This window comes from Manduca sexta, unplaced genomic scaffold (assembly GCF_014839805.1).
Source record: "Manduca sexta isolate Smith_Timp_Sample1 unplaced genomic scaffold, JHU_Msex_v1.0 HiC_scaffold_1659, whole genome shotgun sequence".
In the NCBI taxonomy this organism is placed as follows: domain Eukaryota; kingdom Metazoa; phylum Arthropoda; class Insecta; order Lepidoptera; family Sphingidae; genus Manduca; species Manduca sexta.
The window spans coordinates 28,342-37,259 of NW_023592545.1; the positions used below are offsets into that span (position 1 = coordinate 28,342).

The 8,918-nt window shown below is 35.5% G+C and overlaps 1 pseudogene; it reads left to right on the forward strand.

Annotated features, from left to right (window-relative positions):
- Positions 1-594: 594 nt before the first annotated feature.
- LOC119191571 lies at positions 595-8,720 on the forward strand (annotated as a pseudogene).
- The last annotated feature ends 198 nt before the right edge of the window (positions 8,721-8,918 follow it).

Sequence of the window (8,918 nt, forward strand, 5' to 3'; positions counted from 1 at the left end):
TCAATCAATAACAACACTTGTCGACTTCTGTTTCGGGTGAGAAACAATCGAGTGTAAAGCGGTAGTGCTTCGATGCGGGTGTTATCACTTATCTGTGTGTCACCGGGCGCTGTCCCGAGCTCACCAAAACACGACAAAAGCTTCAAACACGTGCATGAGGGCCGAACTCCGTGGCGACAGATATCTTACCACGGCAAAATTATTTGTTTTGCAGTCATTCAATTAAAATCTAAAAATAACTAAAATTGTCCCTAGTAAATATTTATTTACATAAAGTTATTATTATGTTCGTTATTATAGGCAGAATTAAAGAAAAATCTGTGCTATACATATTTTCATTTTGTTTCTTACAGATTCTCTTTTCATTCAGATAAACACAAAGTATTTGTTTCGTAACCCCGAATAAACTTCACAAGCATCAACCAAACTTTAGTACAGAAATATACCAATCCCATAAAGTTTATAATCGCCTGATAAACCATCAAAAAAACTTATCAAAGAATAATAATACCAGCGGTGATGCCGAGGGGTAGCTCGTGCCGGCGTCAGAGCGCACGAGCCGGGGCGCGCGCCCTGTCCAACCCGTCAGTCTTGTCTCGACCGCCCCACCGAGCGGACCACGGCGCACCCCTGCAGCCACGCAAAACTATCGAACTCAAAACTTTTTTATATAAGAGTTTAAAAAAAGAACGAAATACTACTTTTAAATATAAAATTAAAATAACAAATAGTTCGGTTAATTTTTGAAAATTGTTGAATCTTGTTGTGTTCTAAGGGGTGTCCGGCTGAGTCAGAGGAGCAGGCTAAAGGTGAGTCACATAGTCCTCTCGCCATAGTAACACCCTACGCACCTGCATGCACGCAGTTTACAATCATTGGGGTTAATCATTAATCCTGCACGGATTTGTCTGGATTTTTTTTTCAATTAATTAGCCGACGTATTTCTTCGATTTTAATTAATTATTTATCCTTTAGCTTCACAATAAATTTTCACTTTATTATCCTTTCTTTATCATAGGTATATAGTTTATAATTTATAGGTATATAGTTTATAGTTTATAGTTTATAATTGCACATATATCTATCCACCTGCATATAGCCAATATATATTATGCAGCTATCATTATATAATAAATACGTGATATAAATGTCCAAAAGTATCAAAGTAGCGTGAACAAGTCACCTGTGTTTACTTCCCAACCCTTTTGATTTTCGCGCATAGATTAACTTTCCCTTGCTTTCCGCGTAACGTTGATTGCCTTAAATTTGAGGTCATTAAGTTTGTATAAGTGATTCCCATAAAGTTTTAATGTTATAGAGCGATTAATGGTGTTCTTAAAAAATAAGTTCCTTATTATGATGTAATAAAAGTTAGGCAAGTTTATAACTTAGACGATCTTATAAGATTTTTAAAAGTGCACAGAGTTTACTATTAAAAACGGCTTTGCAAATATTCCTTTTTTAGTACATAATTAAGCTAAGCGTTGTTTTTCTCTCACTGTTGAATTATTTAGCAGATGGTGTTAGAAAGAAAGTGATATGACAGTAATTTATAAGAACTATTTCACATAACTCGACAATAAAGTAGTCGGTGCAACAAATAATTAATTAACTAGATTTAAAAACACAATAAACTAGTTTATAAAAAAAATATGATAGACAAATAGTTGCTTTGCCAAGTTTTGTAAACTCGCTCGCTGAGTTTCCACTTAGGTATCGAATACAGTTTCAAACTGAGCTTCGTTGGTCCTCGGTCCAAGTTTGCTGAAGCCGGCCACAGTACGTATAAAGTATCGTAGCCCGCGAGTTAGATAGCTTGCTTGTTGACTTTGGACTCCGAAACAGTCGATAAGTGAATTAGGTAATGAAACAGTAATTTCCTGTTTATTGATTTTATTGTAGTTTTGATGGACAATAGAAATATTGCTAAATTAACTAGCTCTTTGAATAATAATATCTGTCATGTTATACAATAGTTGTAATTAAGTTTGATTGAATTTAGACATAATTAAACTGATTATTGACAAGGTATTTTTGTCTAATATTTAAACTTTGATTTAAGCAAACTCGTATTTGACTTTCAATTTAAATTATTCTTTCCTTTCACTTTCAAATTCAGGTTAGGTAGAATAGAAAACATTATGTTAGGGGATTGTGTTAATAAAATGCTTTTGCAGCATCCCGTCACGAAGCCTTACGAATACGCTATAGAAAATTGCAACAGACCCTTCTTTTCATATTAAGATGCGGTAGTATTCAGTGAACATGATTGAGTTATCCCTTTTAGCAAATATTTCGAAGTTCTTAATAAAAGAATCATTCTAATGATATAAGTATTGACAGTTTACTATTCATCAACTTAAATACTTGAAATATCTTTATAAAACAAACAATATAACATATATTACAAATATTAGGTATTCTCTTCATAATTTCAAATACTACTTTTGCTATCTTATGTTTACGTCTAGAGATAATTGTTATTAATATAGCGGACTCAAATTTGCAATGTCTGAAAAGGACTACTAAGTTATAAGAAACATCAAGTATTGTACACTATATGACAGAAATATATAGTATGCAAACAAAGAAATAAATAGCCAAGAATTGTGTCGTGGACTGGCTCGCTGGCGTAGTTTTATTATGTATAGTATGACGCGCATAGGTCCCGGGTTCGTTCTGTGGGTCGGGTGAGTTGATATTGAGTTTATCTACTCCGTATCAGCGCGGAGTTTAGAATTTGTGCCCGATAGGTTCGCCCCCTATCATATCATAGAACGGAATACGCATTGCGAAGTTTGTGTACCGTTTGCGCCTCTACCTACCTCTTTGTGCGGGGATAACAGCCGTGATTACATTACTAATTGTTAATTACAATAATTTGTAATAGCTTACGCCAGATTTAATTTTATATTTGATAAGTAAATTTCCGTGATACCGTAATCAAACATTAAAACACCTTTAAGGTTGTAAATTATTTAAATGGAACCAAAGTACAAAATGATATATGAACTGTTAGACGGTAATTACAGGCTCGCTAACCACCACTTACGACGTGGTGTATAGACGATGGTCACTGTAATTAGCGTTCAGATGTTATTGAGCTGTTAAATAACTGGTTTGAATATAAGTTTCACACCTTATATTTGTCGCTTGATAATTATAGCATGTTATAAATTGGTTTATATTATGTGAATAGGATAAGATTAGGTAAAGGTGATACAAGTGTGAAATAAGAGATAATTGGTTTGATATTAGACTCATCAAAGTGTAGTCTTGAAATATAACGATCACAAATCCTTAGTAGAGGGCAATAGTATTAATCACCGATAAAGAAATGGCATTTAATATGCCTATTTTTAAAGCTTTAGAATTGACAACATCGACGGGTGAGAGGCTAAAAAGACTTAAGCGACATTTTCGAATTCGATTCGATTCGATTTCGAAAAAATATAAATAGGTTCAAAAAACAGAAAAAAGTACTGATTTTAGATATAAATGAAATTTAATGTCGCAAAAAAAGTCAATTAGCCATTTACCCGTCAATATATATTTATGCGCCGTATCTTCGAAGTGTTTAACTAGCCGTTCTAAACGGTAAGTGTGGTATATGAAAACAAATTTATTTACGCTATTTATTTAAGGCAAACAATGAAATGCATTAAAATGAGGGAGGGTGGCACGCGCACGCATAGTAGTCCGAATGCTTAGTAAGGCAATTATAATAATTTCGTTAAACTTAATGACGATCGTGGTTGATATGTTTTCGTGTTACGGTTCATTTTTCTATAATTATTTATAATTTTGCACTAAAACCGGAAAACTATATTTATAACATCGTCTCGGGCGATGGTTATCACACTAATACATAATAACTTAATATTATGTACATAAATCGGCAATCAAATAAAATTCAAAGAAAAAACTCTAAAATATTTGAATACATTGCACAAATCACAGATTGCCTACATACAGTTTTTAGGAAAATCTATTATCACAATAATTTAAAATAAGAATATCACTTTTGAAAGCTGCCCTACTACATTCTCTGCACTGTACTATCCCTCCGGTCGGAGGGTCCCGGGGGCGCGACCGTGGGACCGATCTACGCGACAGCAATTACCTAACATGGGCAAACCATTTACCACCCCCAAGCTTGGATTACGTTGTCAACACTGGGCTTGTTGGTAATCTTAACATACAGTTGAATCTTAACATAAAAATAAAATTGATTCATATACTTTTTTTGATGTCTCTATCTCTAAGAGAATAAATTCGTAGGGTCTGGAATTACTTAAGCGACTTCTTTTTTGTGAATTTTCATTTACTCCTGAGGTGCTATAGGCTACTTTTTATCCCGGAAAAACCTTACCACGCAAGCGGAGCCGCAGACAAATACTAGTATTCTATGTTTAGACGTTTTAACATTAGGGACTTACAAAATACATTTACTAATGACATGCCTCTGTGAAAAAAAAAATCATACAAATAAATTATTTTTGACTCCTTAATGCTAAATGATTTGTTGTTGTTTGCATTATGCTAATAAATGGACACAATAAGCAATAACTGCTTTAGTCATGAAAAATACAAATTGCACAATGGTCTGTACACGTTAATACTATCGTACACACTCACGCCTTTCTTTTATCCCCTAAAGGGAAAGGCAGTGGTGCAACTAGTGTACTTAGTTATCGCCTTGTGTATGCCGTGCTATGATGTTGTAGAGGCCAAAACCTATAACCATATCACCCACCTTGCCTGACCCAGGAATCGAAACCAAGACCTACGGCCATACAAACTCGCCACATTTAGCTTCTTTTAGCTTTATAAAATTCTAGTACTTGTTACAATATCTTGAATAGTAACTGAACTTTAAAAACCCTAGTTTTATTATAATAAGCCCTGAAGCTACATTTCTGTAAAATGAATGATTTCAAAATATTTGTATGGTGTGTGTATGATCAATTATACTTCTATGCAGATTAATTGGCATTTATGAATTGCATAATGAGTTCTAAACATGCATTGCATTACATTTCCACTGAACAACAAATACCGTTTGAAACCTACGATGGAAAATTACAAAAGCCATTGTCATGAAACATTTTTCTCACATTTACTCGCCGAAAGCAAAAGCATTATATAAAATGTGACCTGTTACTCCGAAAGTTACAAAGCAAGAAATATCCAAACAGAATCACATCGTTACAATCAAAGTAATGGACCACTCGACCGCCATTGAACGTCCGATTCCCACCTCACACGTTGTACTTTTGTCATTAGATAAAGTTTCCTTTAGTATTTTATTACTATTCGAAAGAAATGAACAACAATATTTTTTTCAGATACATTGTTTACAAAAGAACATGAGAAAATGAAGCTTATCAACGCAGAAAAGTAAATATGGAAGCGGCTTTACCACACTTTCATCGAGTTTCCTCTTCAAGGTTCTATCAGCAGTATGCCTTACCACCAGTCCGCATATCCAGTAATTACCTTCATGAACTTATCCCACAGCAGCATCCGACGCTCCTTCAACAATACTTAGCCTATTACAATGACCCGGTAGTTCCACTCGACTTATCGTTGAAATCGACCACTCCAATAACCCCGCCTTGCACACCACCACCCACGCAAAAGAAAAAGCAATGACGAAGGCAAAACAGAAAAGTCACCGAAAATATTCAGACATTTCGAAGACAATGACACTAAAGAAGAAATTGAAAACAAACCGGAACAAAAGAAAACAATTGACGACGAAAACTCAAACGACAGCGAAAGTCCAGAGGCGAAAAAACTAAAGTTTACCAAACAATTTTTCGAAGAACTTAAGTCTTGTTTGCCGAAAGAACCAGAAACACCGTCGAAAAGTGAAACCAGTTCTCCTGATATCGTCGAAATAAAGGACGTTGAGGAGCGTCCAAAAAAATCGCCGAAAGTTACTCAAATACCGCTGAAGAAAAGTAAAGCTGTTAGACGATTGATGTTTGATGAAGATAAAACATCGCCTGTATCTGGAACAATTATACGGGACTTGGCTGAAGACGAGACGCTGGTGGTCCGTAAGGTAAAATACATGTAATTTCATTATAATAGTCATTGCTTGAGATATTAGCATAGAATGTTGGATCGCTCGCATTTAATACGAAAGTTGTTAAGCAAGTTGTTGTTAGTAATTGGTTAGACTGCTGCACTTAGGTACAATTCTTGACATTCGAGCCATAACAGAATACATTAGCTCACTATACGTATAAATTGCTATCCCATTTTATGTTCTACCTTTAATAAGATGCAAAGGTATTGACTTGTTTTAACTTTTTTACCTAACCCGCATTCTGTCCACTAAAGACACGCTCCAAATAGACCAAACATTTTAATAGACGGATATATTAACCCTAAAATAGAATGGTATTTATAAATAGAACTGTGCATTGTGGCAAACAAAGTAAATATTTGCATTATGTTAATTGTGAAGTTGCACAGGAACTTTTAATAAGACGTTCTTACCGTGCCATTACAAAGGGTTGCGGGGCGACTTTCTTATCGCCATAACAATTAAGCAGGTACGAAATCGGGTATTTGCGCTGTTTTGTGTTAATAACAGCGGTAAGGGCGCACCGCCACGCTCGCCGCGAGGGTGTGGCGCGGGAACATAAACTACAACATAAATCGCTGTTACAAAGCTACCACCACGACACGTTTCTTTTGTATTGAGATAGCGAACTGTAACGTTTAATTTACTAGTAATAAAAGTGGAGCTAATGGTATATAATTATTTAATAACCATAATTCCGATAAGGAGTTTTTTGAAGCTTGCAAGTTTATATGTGATTTTTTTCGTAGGGAGATATAGATCCGGCGTTCAATGTTGTGGAAGTTACGGAAGAGGCGAAAGCTTTGATAGCTAATATAGAGAATCGGCTGGGCCGGTACATATGCAGGCTATGTCGGCGGCTGTACGGGGATGCGTTCGCTTTAGCGCAGCACCGGTGTTCGCGGATAGTTCACATCGAGTACCGATGCCCTGAGTGCGATAAGGTACGTCCCTGTAATTAATTTAGTAGTGTTAAAAAATAATTCTGAATTAAAACCCGTCGTCTACAATATTTTTAACAATTCTGGTTATTCCAATATTTGAATATATATATATGACTTATTATCCATTAATCTAGTGATTAAAATTAAAATACGTTTAGTTTTTTTATAAACAGTTATCTTCCCTATGTTACACATTATAGAGTTTGAAATAATTAGTACAGTTAAGTAGTCTTTAATTTTGATTCACCCAAATATACATAGAATTTATTGACAAAATAATATTACGGTTATAATATTTTCATTGCTAATTAATAGTGCATCCCATCCTTTATCTATCATGTTACATTATCGAAACGTAATCTATTAGTTTCAATTACTTATAGATAAGTAAGAGAGATAAAATATCATTTAAAATTTGTGTGGGAACAAAATAAATAGCGGGGGCTGCAACATTTGGTCCGTTTCCATGGGAAGCGGGGTTGCAAGTGTCGGCGAATATTTATACTCATCTCTAGTGATGGGTTACGTGGTGCGTGACGGGACAATTAGCACGTCATTGGGGCAGGAGAAATAAAATCATTTTTAATTTTGTTACCAATTGTAAATGTTATATGTTGTACTTTGATGAGTTCATTTGAGAACGGCCTGACCGATTTATTAAATGTTTGTGATAATTCTAATTGAGTTGTAATGGAAAATATTTAAAAAATTATGCAAAATTTTTGAAATCGTTGATAACTGAAAGTGGTTTTATATAAGTAATTATTGTTAGTTAACTGGTGATCATACCTTACGATATAAATGACTGATTTATGCGATTTTCTTTTAAATAAATATAATTCATAATTATTACTTAGGACAACGTTTTTTAGATTGGTTATTTTCTTAAATAAAATCACTTCATTATTTACTTAATAAATAATTTCTCGTAGGTATTCAACTGTCCGGCAAACTTAGCATCTCATCGCCGCTGGCACAAACCCCGCGTGCCGGGCGCCACTAAGCGACGTGATCCACCCGCTGCAGAGGCTGGTCGATTCCCTTGCCAGAGGTGTGGGAAGCTGTTCCGAAGACAAGCCTATCTTAGGAAGCATTTACTGGCCCACGACCAACCCGAAGAGCCTGAGAAAGAACCATCTGCTTTCCGCCAGGTTCATACTGAATACCCTGCGTATCCAACGGTAAGTAGGCGTTACTTAGCATTATATTATTAGTATTTATATTTGATACGATACTTTGTTTATTACACAAATAAGCTCGGCGATCTACCAGGACATTAGGTACACATCTTTAACAATTTTTGTTGCTTATCTTTAATTTCTTTGATTTCCTCTCTATTGGTACTTGTTGCTTTCTTTTTGTGATCTAATTTCCATATCATTTGATAACATGTCATATTATGTTTCTTCAATTTATAAATTAAACTCCTGCGCAACCAGGAAACACTACGTGATACAAGCCTAAACTTCTGGAGCAAGATTCCGCCTCCGCAACAAGAGCTTAATTGGGACTATGTACGGCCCCGATGCGCATCATCCTGCTCCTCTGAGGATTCACGAAGTCTCGACGTCACGGGATCAGAGGACGAGGGAGGCGGGATCGGCGACGGCATGACGTCGAGTACTGCGGCCTGTGCCGCGGTTCCCGTCTTACGCGCCGGTCTCAAATTCGTTATACGCGTATTCGGCTTACGCACATGAGGCCCCGCATATGTATTTCTCGTAATGCAAGTAAGTTGCATTTGTTGTTACTATTTAGGAAGGATCATGTTTTGTGTAAAAAATATTTAACGTTAAACGTAGACAGTAGATACAATCATGAGTTTCTGAGCTTTACTACGACAGTTGAAAATATTACCAATTATTTGTGGGTTAATT